General features: G+C 33.2%; 1 long non-coding RNA gene across 1 annotated transcript; it reads left to right on the plus strand.

Moving 5' to 3' along the window:
• Positions 1-4,010: 4,010 nt before the first annotated feature.
• On the plus strand, positions 4,011-24,387 carry LOC116113744. Its single transcript, XR_004125464.1, has 3 exons — positions 4,011-4,084; positions 23,636-23,709; positions 23,978-24,387. It is a non-coding gene; the product is annotated as an uncharacterized LOC116113744 (long non-coding RNA).
• Positions 24,388-26,727: the final 2,340 nt, after the last annotated feature.

Consider the following 26,727-nt stretch of genomic DNA (forward strand, 5'->3'; position numbering starts at 1 on the left):
AGCTTCAGCATGTGATAATATTCTCTTTATAAGTAAACGAATTTTATCCACCCAAATAATGACTTAATTTTCAGCCACAGATTTTTAAAATATATTTTACTATCCAAATAATGGCAGACTGTGCCATCGGTCGTTTGGCAGCATTGGTATCCAAATCACATCACTATCTTATTTTCGGATCATTACTTACAAAACCCCACAAATCTTGCTTTCATCAATCCTGTCAATCCAGCAATCGAGCGATTAGGGTTTACACAATTGCCCCTATCAAATCAAATTTCGATCAATCACGAGCATCAAAATCTAACTTCACCACCAAAAGACTTACTGACCTCCTCTCTTCAAAAGCCCAACAGCTTAGATGAGTTTGTTTTTCGTTTGTCGTCAAATATTTGAGTAGAAAATGGAACATAAATTTAGATACTTAAATAGTATTTTAACAAATATGAGTAAGAAAGTGTTATTAAACCATTAATTGGGGTGGAAAAGGGCCGTAAATACTTTTTTCATTTTATTAATTCTTTCATCTTGGGAACAAGAACTGTGCACACTTGTTTTAATAATTTTAAACATCAATAAAATGTTTATTTCACAGAAATAACGTCGGCAATCTTTATTTTTTTTATCCAAAAAAAAAAACGTCGGTGGTTAAAAGGACCCACTCAAAAATTAGCTTAAATCACAGCCCTTTAATCTAAATCATCAGTCAAATCATCACATATACACGGTTTAGTTGAGTCCGTATTTAAAAATGTCTTTCCAAGTTACAATACCGTCACGATCACGTTCACTGAATAAAACACAGGATTAATCAATCATTTTGTAAAGTCAAAAATAAAGACAGACTCTATAATTCGGATCCGGGCCCCACCCACCTTGACTGTCTACTTCGGCTTTTGGCTCTTTTAAAATCCCAACTCAAAATTTTTTCCATCACCAACTACTCCTCTTTCTTTCACGCACGAAGGATGCCTGCTCTTAAAACAAAAAAAAGTTGAAAATTTCTGTTTTCCAAAAATACTTTTGAAATTATGTTTTTCTATGCATATCTCCAAGAACAAAGCCTACCAATTTGGATTCAAAAAGCTGATTTCATATTTCATATTAATATTAATTTAATAATTAATAGGTGTGAGATGAGTTGTACTAGTATTACTGTTAGTCTGATGATAAAAAAGCGAAAAGAGTTTTATGAGCTCTTAATTTGAGTCTTTATAGATATTAATAGAGTATCAAGAGAAGTTACCTAATTATCAATTTTAGGTTCCAAAAATTAATGAGATATACTAAACTGGCTCGGACACATCTGATAAAAAAAAATGAGTTTACTATTTAAACTTGGGTGAATAATTAATTGATTAATTTAATTGAACTGCTGATTAATTTCTGATAAATACTTTTTATGGGAACTATTTAAGTTCACGCCAAGAAAATATATGAAAAAAATATCGAAACAGACACTTGTACGGTAAAGAGAAATCTGTAATTTCAAAAAGTCCCCAAAATAAGAATATTAAAGTGAAGGAAAACGATAAACTCACCGTAATCTCTTTTTAAGAGTAAACCACATGTTTCCCCCAAAGATTAGTGAAAATATAAATTCCCATCCTTGGTTTTTTTATTCCACACCTTAAAATTAACGACGTTAATGATTTTTGGATTCTGACACAATATAAAAAGTTATTATTACCACCTTTAAAATAAATTAATAAATTATTTTTTAACTCCGAAATGGATCTATATTTTTCCAGTAGCCATAAGAGAGGGAAAAATCGGCAAAAATGCTCATATCCAGCAAAATGGAGGCAAACAGCTGGGGGATGGATGGTTTTTGTCGGGGACGATGGGGGTGGTAGCTAGCTGTGGGGCAGTGGTTGAAATCTGGCTAGATATGGATTTTTCAGAAAATCACAGGAGGGAAAAATAGCAGAGAAAAGACTTCGATCTAGCCAAAATGAAAGCGAAAGAGGTTGGGGAAATGTGGTTTTTCGGGGATGAGTGGGGTGATGGTGTGATGTCCAATAGCATTGGGAATCCAACTAGATCTAATTTTTTGTGGCAATCGCGAGGGAAGAGAGTGATAACTGATAAGGGTGCTTGGGAGAGATTTGTGGTGTAAAAGGGGTTATTTGAACTTTTTTTTTTTATTTCACATTTAATGAGTTCAAATGACACTTTAACTTTTAACCGATATATTAAATGATTTTCTATTAATTGAAGTTGAAAATATAGAATAAATAAAATCAAAGTAGAACTAGAATTTTGTTAATCTTTGGGTGGGAACATGTCGTCCACTCATCTCTTAATTAAATATTCGTCAAACCAAAACCAATAGAAAAATGGATTACTCACAACCTCAAGTTTCGTAATCTGTTATAAAGATTATGAAAACGGATGGGTATATTTCCTCCATATACAATCAATCACCTCTTTGGACAATAAAATGCATATACTTTTTTTAATTAATTAAATTTTAAAAGCCCACAATTTACTTTGATATTGGCCTGAACCACATAATTTAATTATTATAAAAAGAAATTTTGCTGTTTCTTAACGTAACGCCACTAAAGGGAAATTGGATATAAATCACATGAATGTCACAGGCTATCTTTTTTATTTAAAACATGTAAAAGGTGAAATATATAAAATAAATGGATCAAGCAATAGGCCAAGGAGATTTTGTTAAAGATTCACTCACGGCAGAGCTGAAACATATTATAATGAGAGGATTTGCAGACATTGGCTGTTATTGTCAATTATAATCTTGATTCTTCTACCATTTATTGTTATATGAGAGAGACCCTGTAGGTCTTACAAAGGTTTTATGAGTAAATCACTATTTCACACAAAAAGTTTCAAAATATCATTTTTTCACTCAAAGTTAATATTTTGGTATTACCCAAACCGATTTCGATCTATTCAGATAGCAAAATTCTCTTAGTCATCACCATTTACACTCCAATCTCCTCTCTACAAATCCTCTCTCACCGATACCTGATTTCTCGCCGATTGTTGCCTACGCAAAACCAGTGTTTTTTGTTCTTAGATTATTTTGACTGATTTCAATGGCAAATATTCAATTGTCGGTGTCCCTACAACTCTCTTACTTTTGCCCCTGATAACTCGTCGAATACTGGTTAAGAAAGTAAAGTGCATTTTAGATATTAATAGAATATGAATGTTGGTGGAAAAGTGGTATTTTAGAACTTTTTGGATGAAAAAGTGTCATTAAAGCAATTTTTGGGGTGGAAAAGTCGTTTACTCGATATTTCTTGCTACTAGTATCACTTATCGTTCATGCGGTGCCCAATTATAACCTGATGGATTCCATGGATAGGATTCATACTTCATACTAGCTAATTGTATCACTTGTCATTCATGTGGTGCTCAATTAAGAACTTTAATTATGCATTCTATAGACAAGACGTGTATATCAACTACCACTAAAAAACCCGATTCACACTACCATCAACTACTATTAAGTGTACTTTCCTCAGAACTATCAGGCCAAAGAGTACTTCATATTACTTATGGCTTCGATTCATGTGAGAAGTGCTAGTGAGCTTCTTGAAGCTCAAGCTCACGTGTGGAATTATTCATTCAACTATATAATTGCATGTCTGTGAAATGCGCTATTCACTAGGCATTCCAGAGATCATCCATAACATAGCCAACCCATGACCTTTCTCCAATTTTTCTGCACTCGGTGTGAACCCAAATAAAGCCCACGGCATTCACCGTCTTATGCGTGTCTTAGTTCATACCGGCTTCTTTTCTCAACCAAAAGTCAGCAAAATTGATCACCAAGAAGACAAGTATTTCTCACACCCTTTCTCGACTCCTCCTTAAGGATGCACCCTCACTGCTCACCATTTGTGTTTCTCGAGCTTGATCCACTCCTAATTAATTCCTTTCAATCCTTGAGCGCTTGGTTCAAGAATGATGATTCCACACCGTTCGAAACAACTAATGGAAAAAAAATTTGGGATTGTCTGCTAATGACCTAAATTTAAAAAAACTTTTTATGATGCCGGTTAGTGACTCTCAGCTGGTAGCAAGAGCTTTGATTGAAGACCATAAAGAGGTATTTAAGGGGGTAGTCTCTAGTTAGGTGGTGGTGGCACTGGAATATGGTCGAAACCATAGCCAAAGCTTTTCCGGAGATTCATTGCATTGTTTTTGATCTCCCTCATGTTGTGATAATTTACAGGGGACTAAGAACTTGGCTTTTCATGGAGGAGACATGTTAAGGCAATACCTTCGGCTAATGCAGTCTTGCTCAAGGTAAACAACTATATGTAATTCCATTAATTTGACATACACACACAATACCAACAACGTCGTTTACCAGACCAAATATTTGTTATTCTATTTTGTCCAACATTCCTATCCTACCAATGCCAAATCAAATTAAATTGCTTTAATAGCAGAGAACTACACTCATATTCATAGCATAAACTTTAGTACTAGCTATGTCTTTGCATTCAGATTACAGTTTTAGCAGCGACTAACAGTGAACATATAAATTAATTATGGGAAAATTACAGTGGTTCTACATAACTGGGGTGATGAAGAAGTCGAAGATATTAAGGGTGTAAGAAGCGATTCCTAGCAAAGAAATGGGAGGGAAGGTGATAATAGAACTGGCCATGGGAATGGAAGATCAAGTGAGGGCAATGGAGAACCAACTATGCTTCGACATGATGATGATGTTTCGTTCAACACCGGCAAAGACGGAGTGTCGAAGAGTTGAAGAAGCTCTTCTTAGAAGCTGGTTTCACTCACTATAAGAAAGTCCTATACTAGGTATAAGGTCTCTCATTGAGCTTTACCCTTGATTTATTTTCTGCTAGTATTCATGTTTGTAGCAAGTTCAATTCTAATTACCATGTTTCGTGAATGGGAATGTATTCTATTAATTTTCATGGAATTGTGCTGTAGCAGTGTCTATTACTGCTGTGTTATTTATCATTTGGTGTATGATTGTACGAAATTGTTATGGCTTCAAAAGAATAGCAATAAATAATTAACATAGTATCTGTATTTGTCTGTCAAATCTCATATTAGAGCAAAGTATCACATTTCCCACGCCGGAAGGGAAACGGGGGTCTTGCACAATGATTCCACATTGATCGTATCAATATACTTTAATACCATAGAATATCGAGTTAGATTGAAATTTTATAGAATTTTTGAAATGAAAAAAAATAAAGAAAAGAAAAAAGGTTTCAAAGAAGGGTTCACCGTAGAAACGCTAGCTGTGACTGCAAAAAAAGCAAAAAGGTTGAATAATATAACAGGTATCCATCTTAACACAATTTCTGTGGCTGCAAAATCCCCCAGTCGTTTCAATATCTCTTTGTTTTCACTCTTTCCTGTTCATTTTTTTTCTTCTTTAATTTTGCAAAAACCTTGTTGGAAACAGAAAATTTATACAGAAATAAAATATCTCTTTCCTTTTCAATTTTTGTCTTCGTTACTAAGAGACACTTTTTATCTGAGTCAAGAATTATTTGTTCCTATACGTGTCAAAAATCTTTCTTCTAGTTCCTATAAATATTAAATAGGGCTGAAGAAGAGAGAGGGGAAAAGAGATCGAGACATGGCTGGTGAAAAAAGCAAGATATTGATAATTGGAGCCTGGGTATCTTGGTAAATACATGGTGAATGCCAGCGGTTCTATGGGCCATTCAACCTTTGCCTTTGTTCCTCCTGTCAAGCCAAATGCACCTCCTTCCAAGCTACAACTTCAATACCATTTCCAATAATAAAACGTGGTGGAATTGGCTTAGCTAAGAAAACGCAAGAAAGTTAATTTGGAAAAGTTTGAAGGTCTTGAAAAGAAAGAATGAAGAGCAACATTATCTTTATTTGTTAGCTTGAATCTCAAATACCCAAAATTCTTGTATGCAAAAGGGATTTCCATCATTCCTACCATAAATTTATTTCTTCAAGCTTTTAAAGTGAGATTGAGGACCTTCAAGCAAAAGCTAAAGGTTTTGTTTTTATTTTGTTTTATTCTCACACATTTATATCAAAACAACTAAGAAAATAAAAATAATTTTTTTATTTATTTATAATTATATGAACTAAAAAGGGTGTTGGTGTTTTGTGGCTGTGGGACACTGTGCTATTCACCTATAGGATTATTTAAGTGTGCACAAACTAAATATATTTTTAATCAATATATTTAAATTGTTAAAATTTATCTATTTTCATAATTAATTACTTTATTGATGACACGCTAACTAAATGCATTGTTAACTATTTTGAGTGATTTACTAACTAGGAGGATATATCAAAAGAATAAAATAATAATAATAAAAATGAGATAAAACCGTAAGTTATTAGAAACTTGATATTTTTACATTAATTATTAGAACATATTTCATAGGTGTTAATATGTTAGGGTGGCCCATAAATAAATTATATAGATTTTCTTACCATATAAATATTTATACTCACAATAAGGAATTATTCTTTGACGGTGGTCATGGCCAGCTCTCGCCATCAATATACTACTTGATCAACCCAGCAAAAGCAATCTTGCATTGGGCCAAAGTCGGCTCAATATTCATAACCTAAAATCTTACGATGACATATGTTCTAAAAGAATACACTATACAATGGATTAAAAATACTTTTCACCTCGAGACAGTCTTGCTAACCATTTTGTGACATGGTGAGACTGTCTAATAAACAATAACATGTATTGTCGGTTTTCAAAACCATTGACTGATGGTAATTATTGACGAATTATGAGATTGTATTATTGATGAATCATCGTCAAGGTACTATTTGATAAATGAAAATTTAGCACTATGTGACAACTGATGATATTATTCATAAATGGTCTCACATCATGGAATGAAATGGCAGGGCAGACTATTTCATATAAGTTTTCTTTGGATTTAAATTAGTTGGCTGGATCTTATTGCTCTGTCCACAGCATCCAGACCTAGAATGGTTAGTTTATATAGGCCTAATTAACTCAGTCATATGGCTGATTTGCATTATATCCAATATAATCCGCTCTCACTTTAGCATTAATACCATTTTTGGTGTTTTTATTTTAAAAAAATAAATTCAAAAACTAAAACTAAATTCTTAATATATATTGAAAAGCTTGTTTATTATCTTCCTAAAAAAAAAAATTAAACTCTAGTACTATCTTTTAAGATTATCAAACCCTATGAAAATTGAAAGTATAAAATCTTTGGTATATATATTCTTTTAAAATCTTAAAGACGATCTTACAAGGTATATCATATTGAGATAAATCACTTTTATTTTTCTAATAATACAAATATATGAATCATGATACATCTGACATTTACACTTTTTTTCTTTTTTTTAAATCGGATGTTTGAGTCAATTTATACGTATCTTGACTAATCCTGCTAGGTGATTACACATTCTCATCACTATAATCATCCGTCATTTGACAATCACACGATAAGCATGGTTATTGATTTTCAGTAACTAGTAACTAACAATGAAGCGAAATTAAAAAACGAAGTGTTTAAATCCAAAAGTGGGCAGCTTTAATCCAAATAAAAGCACAAAAACAAGATCCAAAGTTTGTGAGTCTAAAGTGGGAACAGATAGACTTCAACAAAATGGGTACCAAAAATCCAGTCTGGATGACAGATGAGTGATCAAACCCAAATATAAAACAAACAAATTACATCTATATATTAAAAATAAAAACCAATGTTTTATATTATAATTCATTAATTATTAAGTTTCATATCATATGATAATTATTATTATTATTTTCAAATAGGGGAAAGTTGTCAATATCTTTGTCACATGATTAGTCTTTTAGCTGGCAAATCCACATGCATTTGATGTGGACAATGGCCCCATTAATCCTCCTAATCTTTGTTTTTTAGCTTTGAAAATCAATTCATCAGGTGTATCAATTAGACTTGTTATTAATGTAATACTTACAGACTTTTTCCCCGCTAAGTAATGGCTTGGAGCTAAAGGAAAGGTCGATGATGGTAGTAGAAAGTTGAATTTAGTAGTTAAATTGATTAGAATTTAACTTAAGAGTCCGATTGCCCAAACCCAATTGCTCATTATCAGTGACTGACAGAATCGACGGGAGGTAGGTTTGAGGGTTTTTGGTGAGTGATGATCAGAAAAAAAAATGGTGGTGGTGTAGTTACAATGATACGAATTGGAACAAAATATAATTTGGTAATAAAGTGATATTTTAAAAGTCTGTAAATAGAAAGTGTTATTAAACCATTATTTAGTGGGAAAAATCGTTTACTCTTAATGTATAACAATTTTTTCAAACCTTATTAAGAATGATAATATTTACCAAATTATCTTTGAACGATTTATTTAATGTCTAAATTTAACGGCTATTATTTTCTTGTTATTCAATATTAAAGGTCATCGTATATTATTTTGAAATTTGCTATTCTAGGTTAATGAAATTTTTTAACACTACAATCTTGACTAACTTTTGTAATGTATATTTATTTTTTTCAGTATTTGTTTTTAAAAAAAAAAAATTATGAAAAAAATTTCTATGCATTATTCGAAATCAAATTTAAAATCATAAAAAAAAAAAAAAAACCTTATTAAGATATCCAACTACCTAACTAACATACTACTAATTTGGAACTCTATTTATAAGATGATATAATTTTCATTTATTAAAAAGGACATAATAAATTACATTTATTTTATTGGCCATTTATTGTAAGTGAGCATAGTTATTATTTTCTCATAGACTTTAGTACATTAATTATTAATTTTAGGTATGCTAAAATTGCAAAATGACACAAGTCACAAGAACAATTTAATTGAAAATCTTATTTTGTTTGACATTTTAACATGGAACCAATGATGATTTCTTTGGACTTCCTTTTTCATTTATATTATTTTTTTATTTTCATAGGATCTTGAAAAAGACTTTTATAATCTTAAAAAAAAAAAAAAAAAAAAAAAAAGGGAACCCATTTAATGTTTCTACAAATTGGGATCATAATGCATGGTTTCAACATGTCTTATTTTGTTTTAAAATATCTAAAATATTTAAAAAAATCCACAATTCTTAATTAAAAAAAAAATCGATTGAAAATCTTTTTTTCTCATAGACTTTAGTACATTAATTATTAATTAAATTAAATTTAGGCATGCTAAAATTGCAAAGAATGAGCACAGTCACAAGAACAATTTAATTGAAAATCTTATTTTGTTTGACATTTTACATGGAACCCAATGATGTTCTTTAGACTTTCTTTTTCATTATATTATTTTTTTTATTTTATAGGATTTGAAAAAAGATGTTTATAATCTCAAAAAGAAAATGAACCACTTCATGTTTCTACAAATTGGGAAATCATAAAGCATGGCGCCAAAATTTTGTTGGACCTGTCGTCACGGTCACAAAATTAAACTTAAATACCGTAGTTAGCGGTAAGCAAGGTCGAATCCACAGAGCAGACTAACGATCTAATGTATATTTGAGTTAACGAAAGAAATTGGCAAAATGATTGATTAAAACTAAGGAACTAATTACTTACAGGAAATTAAAGATAAAATAATTGCTAACTAACACACATATTAAAAGTGTTGCCGCTACGGGTTCGGTTTGACTCAAACCAACTCTCACAATTCCTCTCCTCGCTTTTCATTTCCTAATCCTACAAGGCTAGCAAATCAATAGAATGGCTTCCGCACAGCTAGGTATAATCTATCTTGTCTCCCCTCGTCTTAGTTACAGATTGATTGGTTAAAGACTATCATCGACTAACCGAAAAATGCTAAACCCTTAACACCACTAGTTGGTACAACGCTAATAGTACAACCATCAACCTGTATCATCCAATCACTAATTACATAATAATGCATTCCTAGTAGAAATGATATTAAACGCTACTACACCTGATTGCAATCAGTGTCGAAGCATTTAAGTCATAATCAATATTCAATAATCTCAAACCGACATTCAATTATGCGAAAAGTTATATACCAATAACATTCTCAATGGACACTATCAATTCACACATCGAGCATTAGAATAATTTAAAGCATCGCAAACAAACTGAAACGAAAACAAATATAATTTGAATACAAGAAACTTAACCAATATCCAACATTCGGCTCATCCAACTAGTCGAGAGCTGATGAGGAGATCAATGGAGTCATCTTGATCTGGCCTACACTGTAACAGACAACCAGGAACTCAGCCGCTCATGGTGGTGAGACGGAGGCTGAAACGGTGGAAACGGAGTTATCATGGCGAGAGGAGTAACCGATAGCGATATGATGCGAAGAAGGGGTGAAAACGACCCACGGACAGCCCGGAATACGAACAGCCGCACTCGTCAGAAAACTTAATTTTCCACGGTCTTCCAAAAAACGGTGACAGAAATGGGATCCGAAGGTACCGATGAAACTCTGTGATGGAGTTCAGATCAGGTCCTGGGGAGGTGAGAAGTCGCCAAATAAGCAGGATCTAGGCTGGAAGATGAAGAGGCGCGCGGCAAAATCGCGGATTCCGACGGTTTTTCGGTGGCTGAAGCTTGGAAATGCTAGATCCGGCCATGGGGAATGAGATCAAGTCTTGGGGAGTTGAAACGTCACCGGAAACGAATGAAGGGTCGCTGGAGCTTGATCGGAGAAGGTGAAGAGTTTTGGTGGGCATAGCCCTGATCGGCGAACTTTCACTGTTGTTTTATACAAAATTTGGCAATATCCATTTGGTCCCTACATGATTGAAACAGGACAAAATCGCCCTTGAAACTGACATTTTACCCCCTAAACAGCATAAACGAGACAAAATCACCCTTAATCCATAACTACACACCTAATATCAACTCATATACTCTCCAAATCATTCAAAACACGTTAATTCATAAGAAAAATATTAGGAACGATTTTCGTGAATAAATTCATAAATTCTTATTGTCTTAATATACTTCAATTTAATCACACATAGGTATTTTTATCACCAAAATAAGTCACTTTCATGACTCTAACACACTTATATAATTATATTTCATGTAATAACAAAATTTTTTTACACCCACTCTTGTTTCCTAATAAATATTGATTTTATATAATGTGATGCATTGACCTAATTAATAATGAAATATTGGTTTCCTTCACGTAATTTTAGCTTCAGCATGTGATAATATTCTCTTTAATAAGTAAACGATTTTTATCGACTCAAATAATGACACATTTTAGCCATAGATTTTTAAATACATTTTTTTATCCAATAATGGACCGACTGTCATCGGTCGATTTTGGCAGCGTTAGTACCACCACCACTATTTTCTTTCCCGATCATTACTTACCAAAACTCTACAAATCTTGCTCCATCAACCTTGTCAATCGTCAGCAATCGACGATCAGGGTTACCAATACTCTACCAAGTCAAATTTTGTCAATCATGAACATCAAAATCTACATCTCACCACTAAAAGATTTATTGACCTCCCCTCTTCAAAAGCCCTAATAGCCTAGACTGATTTGTTTTGTGTTTGCCATCAAATATTTTGAGTAAAAAAGGACAAAAATTTAGATACAAAATATTTTTTAACAATATGAGTAGGCAATTATCATTAAACCATTAATTGGGTGGGAAAAGGGCAGTTACCTGCTCTTTAATTATTAAAGTTCTTCCATCATTGGGAACAAGAACATGTGCAACCTCGTTTTAACAATTTAAAGCATCATAAAACGTTTATTTTCATAAATAACATCGGTAATGTTAATTTTTTTATCCAAGAAAAAAACGTCAGTAGGTTAAAAGGACCCACTCAAAATTAGCTTAAATCACAGCTCTTTAATCTTAATCCAGTCAAATCATCACATATCAACGGTCTAGTTGAGTCCGTATAAAAAAGTCTTTCCAAGTAACAGTACCGTCACATCACGTTCACTGAATAAACACATGATTATCAACCATTTTATAAAGTCAAAAAAAAGACAGACCCTAATATTCCATCCGGCCCACCCACCTTCCTTGACGGATCAAATTTGGCTTTTGGCCTTTCTTTCAACGCACGATTTTCCAAAAATACTTTTGGAAAAAGTTTTCTAAAAAAGTTAAAAAAAAATTGAATTGGACGGGTATTACGATGTAGAATTTATAAATAATAAAATATCTCTTATATTTATTTATTTAAAAACACCCCTATAATAAAATCTTAAAGTTAACAAAAACACCCCCAACCCAATGTCAATACTGACAGCTGGCCACCACCGCAGAGGGTGGTCAGTTCACCGTATTGGCGCATAACCGCTGTTTCTTCGCCAGTCGTGCGCCGCTATGGCCTTTGCCGGCCAGATCCACGGTGGATCTGACCGTATTTGCTCGTCAACGACGACCAATAAACGGTCGTCACGGTCGTCGTTGATGGTCACGATGACCGTTTCGTTGGCCGTCGTTATAAACTGTACGGCCAAGATCTGGCCGTCAACGGCTAGATCTTTGGCCTTAGATCTGGCCTTTTCCGGCAGATCCACCGTGATCTGACCGAAAAAGCTAGATCGGCGCACTACCGGCCGGATTCAGCCGTAGTGCCCATTCTAAACGATTCCGGCCATTTTCAGGCAGTGGTGGCCAGAATCTGGTTAATATAAATTATTGGGGTGTTTTTGTAATTTTTTAAAAATATTTAGGGGTATTTAATTAAATTATCAATTTGGGGTTTAAAAAAGTTGAATATATTGAGAATAGTATTCCCAAAAATTAGGCTTCGTTTGGTTGATTTTGGGAATACTACTTTTAGTATCCCAAAAAAGTTAACAGTAAAATACCCAAAACTCACATATTATTCAACTTTATTCAACTTTTTTAAACCCCCTAATTTGTTAATTCAATTAAATACCCCTAAATATTTTTAATGTTTTTGTTACGGTGACTCCAGCCACCCTCCGTGGTGGTGGCCGACTGTCCGTATTTGAGGGTGGATGGGGGGTGTTTTTGTTAACTTTTAATATTTTATTATAAGGGTGTTTTTGTAAAAAACAAACATAGGGGTATTTTATCAATTTATAAATCCTACATCGTAATACCCCCCAATTCAACTTTTTTTTTACTTTTTTCAAAAAACTTTCCCAAAAACACAAAATTATGAACCAAACGGAGCCTAAAGTTTTTGGTATTTTACTGTTTAACTTTTTTGGGAATACTAAGTAGTATTCTGAATATTGAACAAACGAAGCCGCTGATTTCATATTTTCATATTTCAATTACCATTAAAAAGTACATATAATTCTCGTCAAACAAGGCGTGAATGTTCAACTACCATTAAAAAATCCCTATCATACTACACCATCACTACTATATAAAGGTATTTCCTGTCAGAATTATCAGGGTTTAAGATTTTTCCATATCGATCACCTTCTATTACTCATGGCTTCGATTCATGTTGAGAGTGCTAGTGAGCTTCTTGAAGCTCAAGCTCATGTGTGGAATTATTCATTCACTATATAAATTGCATGTCTGTGAAATGCGCCATTCAACTAGGCATTCCAGAGATCATCCATAAACATGGCCAACCCATAACTCTTTCCCAAATAGTTTCCGCACTCGGTGTGAACCCAAATAAAGCCCACGCTCACGTACCGTCTTATGCGTGTCTTAGTTCATACCGGCTTCTTTCTCAACCAAAAGTCACAAAATTGATCACCAAGAAGATAAATATTTTCTCACACCCTCTTCTCGACTCCTCCTTAAGGATGCACCCTTCACTGCTGCACCATTTGTGTTCCTTCTGCTTGATCCACTCGTGATTAATCCCTTTCAATCCTTGAGCGCTTGGTTCAAGAATGATGATTCCACCTGTTTGAAACAACTAATGGTAAAAAAATTTGGATTGTGTGCTAATGAACCTAAATTTAAAAAAACTTTTTATAATGGCATGGTCAGTGACTCTCAACTGGTAGCAAGCTTTGATTGAAGACCATAAGAGGTATTAAGGGGTTGAAGTCTCTAGTTTGTGGGTGGTGGCACTGGAACTATGGCCGAACCATAGCCAAGCTTTTCCGGAGATTCATTGCACTGTTTTTGATCTCCCTCATGTTGTTGATAATTTACAGGGGACTAAGAACTTGCTTTTCATGGAGGAGACATGTTTAAGGCAATACCTTCAGCTGATGCAGTTCTGCTCAAGGTAAACAACTATGTAAATTTCCATTAATTTGACCTACAATACCAACGATGTCGTTTACCAGACCAATATTTGTTATTCTTATTTGTGTCCACATTCCTACCCTGCCAATATCAATCAATAATTGCTTTAAGCAGAGAACTACACTCATAATTCATAGCATAACTTTTTAGTACTAGCTATGTCGATTTGCATTCAGATTACATGTTTTTAGCAGAGACTAACAGTGAACATATAAAATTATTATGGGAAAAATACAGTGGATTCTGCATGACTGGGGTGATAAAGAGAGCTTGAGATATTAAGAGGTGTAGAGAAGCGATTCATAGCAAAGAAATGGGAGGAAGGTGATAATAGATCGGTCATGGGAATGGAAGATCAAAGTGAGGGGCAATAGAGACACAACTATGCTTTGACATGACGATGATGTGTTTGTTCAACACCGGCAAAGACGGGGCGTCGAAGAGTGGAAGAGCTCTTCTTAGAGAGCTGGTTTCACTCATCTAAGATAAGTCCTATACTAGGTCTAAGGTCTCTCATTGAGCTTTACCCTTGATTTATTTCTGCTAGTATTTATGTTTGTAATAATTCAATTCTAATTACCATGTTTCATGAATAGGAATGTATTCTATTAATTTTCATGGAATTGTGTTGTACACTGTGTATTACTGTTGTGTTATTTATCATTTGGTGCATGATTATACAAAATTATAATGGCTTTCAAAAGAATAGATAATAATTATAAACGTATGTGTCTGCAATTGTCTGTCAATCATCATATTAGAGCAAAGTATCAATATCCCACGCTGGAAGGGGAACGGGGGTCTGGGTTTATAAGTGGGGAGTCCCTCGCTAAGGTAGCAGTAATTTTACAAACACCCATGAGGTTCGCTCAAATTTCCAACAAATACCTTTTTTGAACTTTTGATCAAAAACTATTATATATAAGGTTGGTTTATGGGAAAAAAAAAAAAAAAAAAAAAAAAAGAAGTGATTTGGAATAATTTAATCCAATATTGGTCACAATTAGAATGCTTTTATCTAGATTTAACAGTCGCTTGCACAATAATTCACAATTGATCGATATCAATATACTTTAATACCAGAGAATATCGACTTATTAGATTGAAATTTTATAGATGTTTGAATGAGAAAAAAAAATCGCTGGCTGTGACTGCGAAAGAAAGCAAAAGTTTGAATAGTATAATCAGGCCAACCGTCACATTGGCCATAAATGCACTCCAGCATCAATCTTAACACAATTTCTGTGGCTGCAGAATCCTCCCAGTTGTTTCAACATCTCTTTCGTTTTCACTCTGAAGGAGAAAATTTGATACAGAAATAAAATATCTTTTTGCTTTTCAATTTTTGTCTTCGTTACTACAGAGACACGTTTTTATTTGAGTCAAGAATTATTTGCTCCCGTATGTGTTAAAAATCTTTCCTTCTAGTTCCTGTAAATATTAAATAGGACTGAAGAAGAAGAAGGAGAGGGGAAAGAGATAGAGGCATGGCTGGTGAAAAAAGCAAGATATTGATAATTGGAGCAACTGGGCATCATATAAAATATTTAATACTCACAATAAGGAATTATTCTTCGACAGTGGTCATGGCCACCTCTGGCCATCAATATTACTACTTGATCCAGCCCAGCAAAAGCAATCTTACGTTGGGCCAAAGTCGGCTCAATGTTCATAAACCTCATGAATCTTACGACGACATAAGTTACTAAAAGAACACACTAATACAATGGATTGAAAATAATTTTTCACTCGAGACAGTCTTGCTAACTCATTTTGTTGACATGGTGAGATTGTCTAATAAAACAATAACATGTATTGCCGGTTTTCAAAACCATTGACTGACGGTAATTATTGACGAATTATAGAGATTGATTATTATTGATGAATCATTTGTCAAGGTAACTATTTGATAAATGAGAAAATTTAGCACGTATGTGACAACTGATGATATTATTTCATAAAATGGTCTCACATCAGTGGAATGAAATGGCAGGGCATGACTATTTCATATAAGTTTTCTTCGGATTTAAATTAGTTGGGCTGGATCTTAATTGCTCTGTCCACAGCGTCCAGACCCAGAATGGGTTAGTGTTATATAGGCCTAATTAACTCAGTCATATGGGCTGATTTACATTATATCCAATATATATACGCTCTTGCTTTAGCATTAATATCATTTTTGGTATTTTTATTTAAAAAAAAAAAAATTCTTAATTTAATATTGAAAAGCTTGTTTATTATCATTTTCCTAAAAGAACAAAAAAAAAAAAAAAAACACCAAAATTAAACTCTAGTACTATCTTTTAAGATTATCAAAACCTTATGAAAAGTATAAAATTCTTTGATATATATATTCTTTTAAAATCATTAAAGACGATCTTATATGGTATATCATATATGAGATAAATCACTTTTATTTTTCTAAGAATAACAAATATACGAATTATGATACATCTGACATTTACACTTTTCTCTTTTAAAATAGGGTGTTTGAGTCAGCTGAATAGAGTGTTTGAACCAGTTTACATGTATCTCGACTAATTTTGATAGATGATTAGCACAACATCTCATCGTTATAATCATCCGTCATTTGACAATCATACGAGTAAGCATGGTTATTGATTTACAATAACTAGTAACTAACAATGAAGCATTAAATTAAATAAAGAAGTGCTTAAATCCAAAAGTGGGAAGCTTAATCCAAATAAAAAGCACAAAAACAAGATCCAAAGTTCGTGGGGTCTAAAGTAGAGACAGATAGACTTCAACAAAATGGGTACCAAAAATCCAGTCTGGATGACAGGATGAGTGATCAAACCCAAAACTAATAAAACAAACAAATTAACATCATTATATTATTAAAAAATAAAAACCAATGTTTTATATTATAATTCATTAATTATAAAGTTTCATATCATATGATAAATTATTATTATTATTTTTCAAATAGGGGAAAGTTGTACAATATCCTTATGTCACATGATTAGTCTTCTAGCTGGCAAATCCACATGCATTTGATGTGGACAATGGCCCCATTAATCCTCCTAATCTTTTGTTTTTTAGCTTTGAAAATCAATTGATCAGGTGTATCTAATTAGACTTGTTATTAATGTTAGAGTTATTGACTTTTTCCCCCCTAAATAATAACTTGGAGCTTTGAAAAAGGGAAGGTCCATGGGTTTTTTAGTGGTCAAAAGTTAAATTTTAATGGTTAAGATTAATTAGAATTTAAGTTAGGAGCCCCAGATGCGCAAACTCTAATTGCTTGATTGTCAACGATTGAAGAGATCGACAAGAGTAGGGTTTGAGGGGTTTTTGTGAGTGATAATCGGGGAAGAAAATGATAGTGGTGTGGGGTTGTAACGATACGAGAATTGGAAACAAAATATAAATTTGAATAATAAAGTGGTATTTTAAAAGTCTGTAAGTAAAGAAGTGTCATTGAACCATTATTTAGGTGGAAAAAAAGTCGTTTACTCTTAATGTAATAACAAAATTTTTCAAACCTTATTATAAATCAATAAATATTTACCAAATTATCTTTAAACGATTTATTTTAATATCTAAAATTTTATGGCATAGGTATTTCTGTTATTTCATATACCTTAAAGATAAATTTTGTGATTTTATCATACTTAAGAAGAATTAATGTCATTAACTCTAAATAAAAACCATTAATTAAAGGCTGCCGTATATATTTTTTAAAATTTACTATTCTAGGTTAATGAAATCTGTTAATATTAAAATCATTGACTAACTTTTGTAATATAAAATTTAAATTTTTTTTACTATTTTGTTTTTAAAAAACAAATTTTATGAAAATAACAATTTCTATGCATTATTCGAAAATCGAATTTAAAATCATAAAAAAAAAAAAAAAACAAACCTTATTAAGATATCCAACTACCTAAACTAAGATACTACTAATTTTGGAACTCTATTTATAAGATGATAGAAATTTCATTTATTAAAAAGGACATATAATAAATTACATTTATTTTACTGGCCATTTATTGTAAGTGAGCATGAGTTATTATTTTCTCATAGACTTTAGTACATTAATTAATTAATTTAATTACTTTTAGGGCATGCTAAAATTGCAAAGAATGAGACAGGTCACGAGAACAATTTAATTGAAAATCTTATTTTGTTTGACATTTTAACATGGAACCCAATGATGATTTCTTTGGACTTTCTTTTTCATTTATATTATTTTTTTTTATTTTCATAGGATCTTGAAAAAAGATTTTTATAATCTCAAAAAAAAAAAAAAAAAAATGAACCCATTTCATCTTTCCACAAATTGGGAAATCATAATGCATGGTTTCCAACAATGTCTTAAATTTTGTAAAAATATTTCTTATTTTGTTTTAAAATATCTAAAATATTCAAAAAAATTCCCACAATTTCTTAATTAAAAAAAAAATCGATTGAAAATCTTTTTTTCTCATAGACTTTAGTACATTAATTAATTAATTAAATTAAATTTAGGGCATGCTAAAATTGCAAAGAATGAGACAAGTCACAAGAACAATTTAATTGAAAATCTTATTTTGTTTGACATTTTAACATGGAACCCAATGATGATTTCTTTAGACTTTCTTTTTCATTTATATTATTTTTTTTTATTTTCATAGGATATTGAAAAAAGATGTTTATAATCTCAAAAAGAAAATGAACCCACTTCATGTTTCTACAAATTGGGAAATCATAAAGCATGGCGCCAAAATTTTGTTGGACCTGTCGTCACGGTCACAAAATTAAACTTAAATACCGTAGTTAGCGGTAAGCAAGGTCGAATCCACAGAGCAAGACTAACGATCTAATGTATATTTGAGTTAACGAAAGAGAAATTGGCAAAATGATTGATTAAAACTAAGGAAACTAATTACTTACAGGAAATTAAAAGGATTAAATAAATTGCTAACTAAAACACAATATTAAAAGTGTTGCCGCTACGGGTTCGGTTTGACTCAAGACCAACTCTCACAATTCCTCTCCTCGCTTTTCAATTTCCTAATCCTACAAGGCTAGGCAAATCAATAGAATGGCTTCCGGCAAGCTAGGTATAATCTATCTTGTCTCCCCGTCGTCTTAGTTACAGATTGATTGGTTAAAGACTATCATCGACTAACCGAAAAATGCTAAACCCTTAAACACCACTAGTTGGTACAACGCTAATAAGTACAACCTATCAACCTGTATCATCCAATCAACTAATTACATAATAAATGCATTCCTAGTAGAAATGATATTAAACGCTACTACAACTTGATTGCAATCAGTGTCGAAGCAATTTAAAGTCATAATCAATATTCAATAATCTCAAACCGACATTCAATTATGCGAAAAGTTATATACCAATAAACATTCTCAATGGACACTATCAATTCAACACATCGAGCATTAGAATAATATTAAAGCATCGCAAACAAACTGAAACGAAAACAAATATAATTTGAATACAAGAAACTTAACCAAATATCCAACATTCGGGCTCATCCAACTAGTCGAGAGCTGATGAGGAGATCAATGGAGTCAATCTTGATCTGGCCTACACTGTAACAGACAACCAGGAACTCAGCCGCTCATGGTGGTGATGACGGAGGCTGAAACGGTGGAAACGGAGTTAATCATGGCGGAGAGGAGGTAACCGATAGCGATATGATGCGAAGAAGGGGTGAAAACGACCCACGGACAGCCCGGAATACGAACAGCCGCACTCGTCAGAAAACGTTAATTTTCCGACGGGTCTTCCAAAAAACGGTGACAGAAATGGGATCCGAAGGTACCGATGGAAAGCTCTGGTGATGGGGAGTTCAGATCAGGTCCTGGGGAGGTGAGAAGTCGCCAGAAATAAGCAGGATCTAGGCTGGAAGATGAAGAGGCGCGGCGGCAAAATCGCGGATTCCGACGGTTTTTGCGGTGGCTGAAGCTTGGAAATGCTAGATCCGGCCATGGGGAATGAAGATCAAGTCTTGGGGAGTTGAAACGTCACCGGAAAACGAGATGAAGGGTCGCTGGAGCTTGATCGGAGAAGGTGAAGAGTTTTGGTGGGCGATAGCCCCTGATCTGCGAACTTTCACTGTTGTTTTATACAAAATTTGGCAAATATCCATTTGGTCCCTACATGATTGAAACATGACAAAATCAGCCCTTGAAACATGACATTTTACCCCCTAAACAGCATAAACGAGACAAAATCACCCTTAATCCATAAACTACAACCTAATATCAACTCATATACTTTCCAAAATCATTCAAAACACGTTAAATTCATAAGAAAAATATTAGGGAACGATTTTCGTGAATAAATTCATAAATTCTTTAATTGTCTTAATATACTTCAATTTAATCACACATGAGGTATTTTTATCACCAAAATAGAGTCACTTTCATGACTCTAACACACTTATATAATTATATTTCATGTAATAACAAAATTTTTTTACACCCACTCTTGTTTCCTAATAAATAATGATTTTATATAATGTGATGCATTGACCTAATTAAATAATGAAATAAGTGGTTTCCTTCACGTAATTTTAGCTTCAGCATGTGATATATTCTCTTTAAAAGTAAACGATTTTTATCGACTCAAATAATGATGACACATTTTCAGCCATAGATTTTAAAATACAATTTATTATCCAAATAATGGCGGACTGTGTCATCGGTCGATTTTGGCAGCGGTTAGTACCACCACCACTATTTTCTTTCCCCACTTACCCAAAACTCTACAAATCTGCTCTCAACCTTGAATCGTCAGCAATCGAACGATCAGGGTTTACGCAATACTCTACCAAGTCAAATTTGACAATCATGAACATCAAAATAACATCTCACCACTAAAAGATTTATTGACCTCCCTCTTCAAAAGCCCTAATAGCCTAGAATGAATGTTGTGTGTTTGCCATCAAATATTTTGAGTAAAAATGGAACAAAAATTTAGATACTAAAATAATTTTACAAAATATGAGTAGGCAATTATCATTAAACCATTAATTGGGTGGGAAAAGGGCAGTTACCTGCTCTTTAATTTATTAAAGTTCTCCATCATTGGAACAAGAACATGTGCAAACTCGTTTAACAATTTTAAGCATCAATAAAACGTTTATTTCACATAAATAACATCGGTAATGTTAATTTTTTTATCCAAAGAAAAAAACGTCAGTAGGTTAAAAGGACCCACTCAAAAATTAGCTTTAAATCACAGCTCTTTAATCTTAATCATCAGTCAAATCATCACAATATCAACGGTCTAGTTGAGTCCGTATTTAAAAAAGTCTTTCCAAAACAGTACCGTCACATCACGTTCCGATAATAAACACATGATTAATCAACCATTTTATAAAGTCAAAAAGAAAAGACAGACCCTAATAATTCCGATCCGGGCCCCACCCACCCTTGACGGATCAAATTTGGCTTTTGGCTCTTTCTTTCAACGCACGATTTTCCAAAAATACTTTTGGAAAAAGTTTTCTAAAAAGTTAAAAAAAAATTGAATTGGACGGGTATTACGATGTAGAATTTATAAATTAATAAAATATCTCTTATATTTATTTATATAAAACAACCCTATAATAAAATCTTAAAAGTTAACAAAAAACACCCCAACCCAATGTCAAATAAGACAGCTGGCCACCACCGCCAGAGGGTGGTCAAGTTCACCGTATTGGCGCATAACCGGCTGTTTCTTGCCAGTCGTGCGCCGCTATGGCCTTTGCCGGCCAGATCCACGGTGGATCTGACCGTATTTGCCGTCAACGACGACAATAAACGGTCGTCACGGTGTCGTTGATGGTCACGATGACCGTTCGTTGGCCGTCTTATAAACTGTTACGGCAAAGATCTGGCCGTCAACGGCTAGATCTTTGGCCTTAGATCTGGCCTTTTCGGCCAGATCCAACCGTGATCTGACCGAAAAAGCTAGATCGGCGCACTACCGGGGATTCAGCGGTAGTGCGCCATTCTAACAGATTCCGGCCATTTTCAGGCAGTGGTGGCCAGAATCTGGTTAATATAAATTATTGGGGGTTTTTTGTAATTTTTAAAAATATTTAGGGGTTATTAATTAAATTATCAAATTTAAGGGGTTTAAAAAGTTGAATAATATTGAGAATAGTATTCCCAAAAATTAAGGCTTCGTTGGTTGGATTTGGGAATACTACTTTTAGTATTCCCAAAAAAGTTAAACAGTAAAATACCCAAAACTCACAATATATTCAATTATTCAACTTTTTTAAACCCCAAATTTGTTAATTCAATTAAATACCTAAATATTTTTAATGTTTTTGTTACGGTGACTCCAGCCACCCTCCGTGGTGGTGGCCGACTGTCGTATTGAGGGTGGATTGGGGGTTGTTTTGTGAACTTTTAATATTTTATTATAAGGGGTGTTTTGTAAAAAAACAAACATAGGGGTATTTTATCAATTTATAAATCCTACATCGTATACCCGCCAATTCAACTTTTTTTTACTTTTTTCAAAACTTTTCCCAAAAACACAAAATATGAACCAAAGGAGCCTAAAGTTTTTGGTATTTTACTGTTTAACTTTTTGGGAATACTAAAAGTAGTATTCGAATATTGAAACAAACGAAGCCGTGATTTCATATTTTCATATTTTCAATTACCATTAAAAAGTCATATAATTCTCGTCAAACAAGGCGTGGATGTTCAACTACCATTAAAAAATCCTATTCATACTACCAAACTACTATATAAAGAGTATTTTGTCAGAATATCAGGGTTTAAGATTTTTCCTATCGATCACCTTCAATATTACTCAGGCTTCGATTCATGTTGAGAGTGCTAGTGAGCTTCTTGAAGCTCAAGCTCATGTGTGGAATATTCATTCAACTATATAAATTGCATGTCTGTGAAATGCCCATTCACTAGGCATTCCAGAGATCATCCATAAACATGGCCAACCCATAACTCTTTCCCAAATAGTTTCCGCACTCGGTGTGAACCCAAATAAAGCCCGCATTCCCGTCTTATGCGTGTCTTAGTTCATACCGGCTTCTTTTCTCAACCAAAAGTCAGCAAAATTGATCACCAAGAAGATAAATATTTTCTCACACCCTTCTCGACTCCTCCTTAAGGAGCACCCTTCACTGCTGCACCATTTGTGTTCTTCTGCTTGATCCACTCGTGATTAATCCCTTTCAATCCTTGAGCGCTTGGTTCAAGAATGATGATTCCACACTGTTTGAAAAACTAATGGTAAAAAAATTGGGATTGTGTGGCTAAAACCTAAATTTAAAAAAACTTTTTATAATGGCATGGTAGTGACTCTCAACTGGTAGCAAGAGCTTTGATGAAGACCATAAAGAGTATGTTAAGGGTTGAAGCTCTCGTTGATGTGGTGGTGGCACTGGAACTATGGCCGAAACCATAGCCAGCTTTTCCGGAGATTCATTGCACTGTTTTTGATCTCCCTCATGTTGTTGATATTTAAAGGGGACTAAGAACTTGGCTTTTCATGGAGGAGACATGTTTAAGGCAATACCTTCAGCTGATGCAGTTTGCTCAAGGTAAACAACTATATGTAAATTTCCATTAATTTGACACTACAATACCAACGATGTCGTTTACCAGACCAAATATTTGTTATTCTTATTTGTGTCCAACATTCCTACCCTGCCAAATCAAATCAAATTAAATTGCTTTAATAGCAGAGAACTACACTCATAATTCATAGCATAACATTTTTAGTACTAGCTATGTCGATTTGCATTCAGATTACATGTTTTTAGCAGAGACTAACAGTGAACATATAAATTAATTATGGGAAATATACAGTGGATTCTGCATGACTGGGGGATAAAGAGAGCTTGAAGATATTAAAGAGGTGTAGAGAAGCGATTCATAGCAAAGAAATGGGAGGGAAGGTGATAATAATGATCTGGTCATGGGAATGGAAGATCAAAGTGAGGGGGCAATAGAGACACAACTGATTTGACATGACGATGAGTGTTTGTTCAACACCGGCAAAGAACGGAGCGTCGAAGAGTGGAAGAAGCTCTTCTTAGAAGCTGGTTTCACTCACTCTAAGATAAGTCCTATACTAGGTCTAAGGTCTCTCATTGAGCTTTACCCTTGATTTTTTTCTGCTAGTATTTATGTTTGTAATAAGTTCAATTCTAATTACCATGTTTCATGAATAGGAATGTATTCTATTAATTTTCATGGAATTGTTGTAGCACTGTGTATTACTGTTGTGTTATTTATCATTTGGTGCATGATTATACAAAATTATAATGGCTTTCAAAAGAATAGAATAAATTAAAAACGTATGTGTCTGCAATTGTCTGTCAAATCATCATATTAGAGCAAAGTATCACATATCCCACGCTGGAAGGGGAAGGGGGTCTTGGGTTTATAAGTGGGGAGTCCCTCGACCTAAGGTGCAGTAATTTACAAACACCCATGAGGTTCGCTCAAATTTCCAACAATACCTTTTTTGAACTTTTGATCAAAACTATTATATATAAGGTTGGTTTATGGGAAAAAAAAAAAAAAAAAAAAAAAAAGGAGTGATTTGGAATAATTTAATCCATATTGGTCACAATTAGAATGCTTTTATCTAGATTTAAACAGTCGCTTGCACAATAATTCACAATTGATCGATATCAATATACTTTAATACCGAGAATATCGACTATTAGATTGAAATTTTATAGAATGTTTGAATGAGAAAAAAAATCGCTGGCTGTGACTGCGAAAAAGCAAAAAGTTTGAATAGTATAATCAGGCCAACCGTCACATTGGCCATAAATGCACTCCAGCATCAATCTTAACACAATTTCTGTGGCTGCAGAATCCTCCCAGTTTTTCAATATCTCTTTCGTTTTCACTCTGAAGGAGAAAATTTGATACAGAAATAAAATATCTTTTGTTTTCAATTTTTGTCTTCGTTACTACAGAGACACGTTTTATTTGAGTCAAGAATTATTTGCTCCCGTATGTGTTAAAAATCTTTCCTTCTAGTTCCTGTAAATATTAAATAGGACTGAAGAAGAAGAAGGAGAGGGGAAAGAGATAGAGGCATGGCTGGTGAAAAAAGCAAGATATTGATAATTGGAGCAACTGGGCATCAATAAAATATTTAATACTACAATAAGGAATTATTCTTCGACAGTGGTCATGGCCACCTCTGGCCATCAATATTACTACTTGATCCAGCCCAGCAAAGCAATCTTACGTTGGGCCAAAGTCGGCTCAATGTTCATAAACCTCATGAATCTTACGACGACATAAGTTACTAAAAGAACACACTAATACAATGGATTGAAATAATTTTTCACTCGAGACAGTCTTGCTAACTCATTTTGTTGACATGGTGAGATTGTCTAAAAAACAATAACATGTATTGCCGGTTTTCAAAACCATTGACTGACGGTAATTATTGACGAATTATAGAGATTGATTATTATTGATGATCATTGTCAGGAACATTGATAAATGGAAAATTAGCACGTATGTGACATGATGATTATTTCAAAATGGTCTCACATCAGTGGAATGAAATGGCAGGGCATGACTATTTCATAAGTTTTTTCGGATTTAAATAGTTGGGCTGGATCTTAATTGCTCTGTCCACAGGTCCAGACCCAGAATGGGTTAGTGTTATATGGCCTAATTAACTCAGTCATATGGGCTGATTACATATATCCAATATATATACGCTCTCGCTTTAGCATTAATATCATTTTTTATTTTTTTTTTAAAAAAAAAAAAATTCTAATTTAATATTGAAAAGCTTGTTTATATTCATTTTCCTAAAAGAACAAAAAAAAAAAAAAAAAACCAAAATAACTCTAGTACTATCTTTTAAGATTATCAAAACCTTATGAAAAGTATAAAATTCTTTGATATATATATTCTTTTAAAATCATTAAGAAGATCTTATAGGTATATCATATATGAGATAAATCACTTTTATTTTTCTAAGAATAACATAACGAATTATGATACATCTGACATTTACACTTTTCTCTTTAAAATAGGTGTTTGAGTCAGCTGATGAGTGTTTGAACCAGTTTACATGTATCGACTAATTTTGATAGATGATTAGCACAACTCTCATCGTTATAATATCCGTCATTTGACAATCATACAGTAAGCATGGTTATTGATTTACAATAACTAGTACTAACAATGAAGCATTAATTAAATAAAGAAGTGCTTAAATCCAAAAGTGGGAGTAACATTAATAAAAAGCAAAAAACAAGATCCAAAGTTCGTGGGGTCTAAAGTAGAGACAGATAGACTTCAACAAAATGGGTACCAAAATCCAGTCTGGATGACAGGATGAGTGATCAAACCCAAAATAATAAAACAAACAATTAACATCATTATATATTAAAATAAAAAACCAATGTTTTATATATAATTCATTAATTACAAAGTTTCATATCATATGATAAATTATTATTTATTATGTCACATGATTAGTCTTCTAGCTGGCAAATCCACATGCATTTGATGTGGACAATGGCCCCATTAATCCTCCTAATCTTTTGTTTTTTAGCTTGAAAATCAATTCATCA

This window comes from Pistacia vera, unplaced genomic scaffold (genome assembly GCF_008641045.1).
Source record: "Pistacia vera cultivar Batoury unplaced genomic scaffold, PisVer_v2 Contig69, whole genome shotgun sequence".
Lineage (NCBI taxonomy): Eukaryota > Viridiplantae > Streptophyta > Magnoliopsida > Sapindales > Anacardiaceae > Pistacia > Pistacia vera.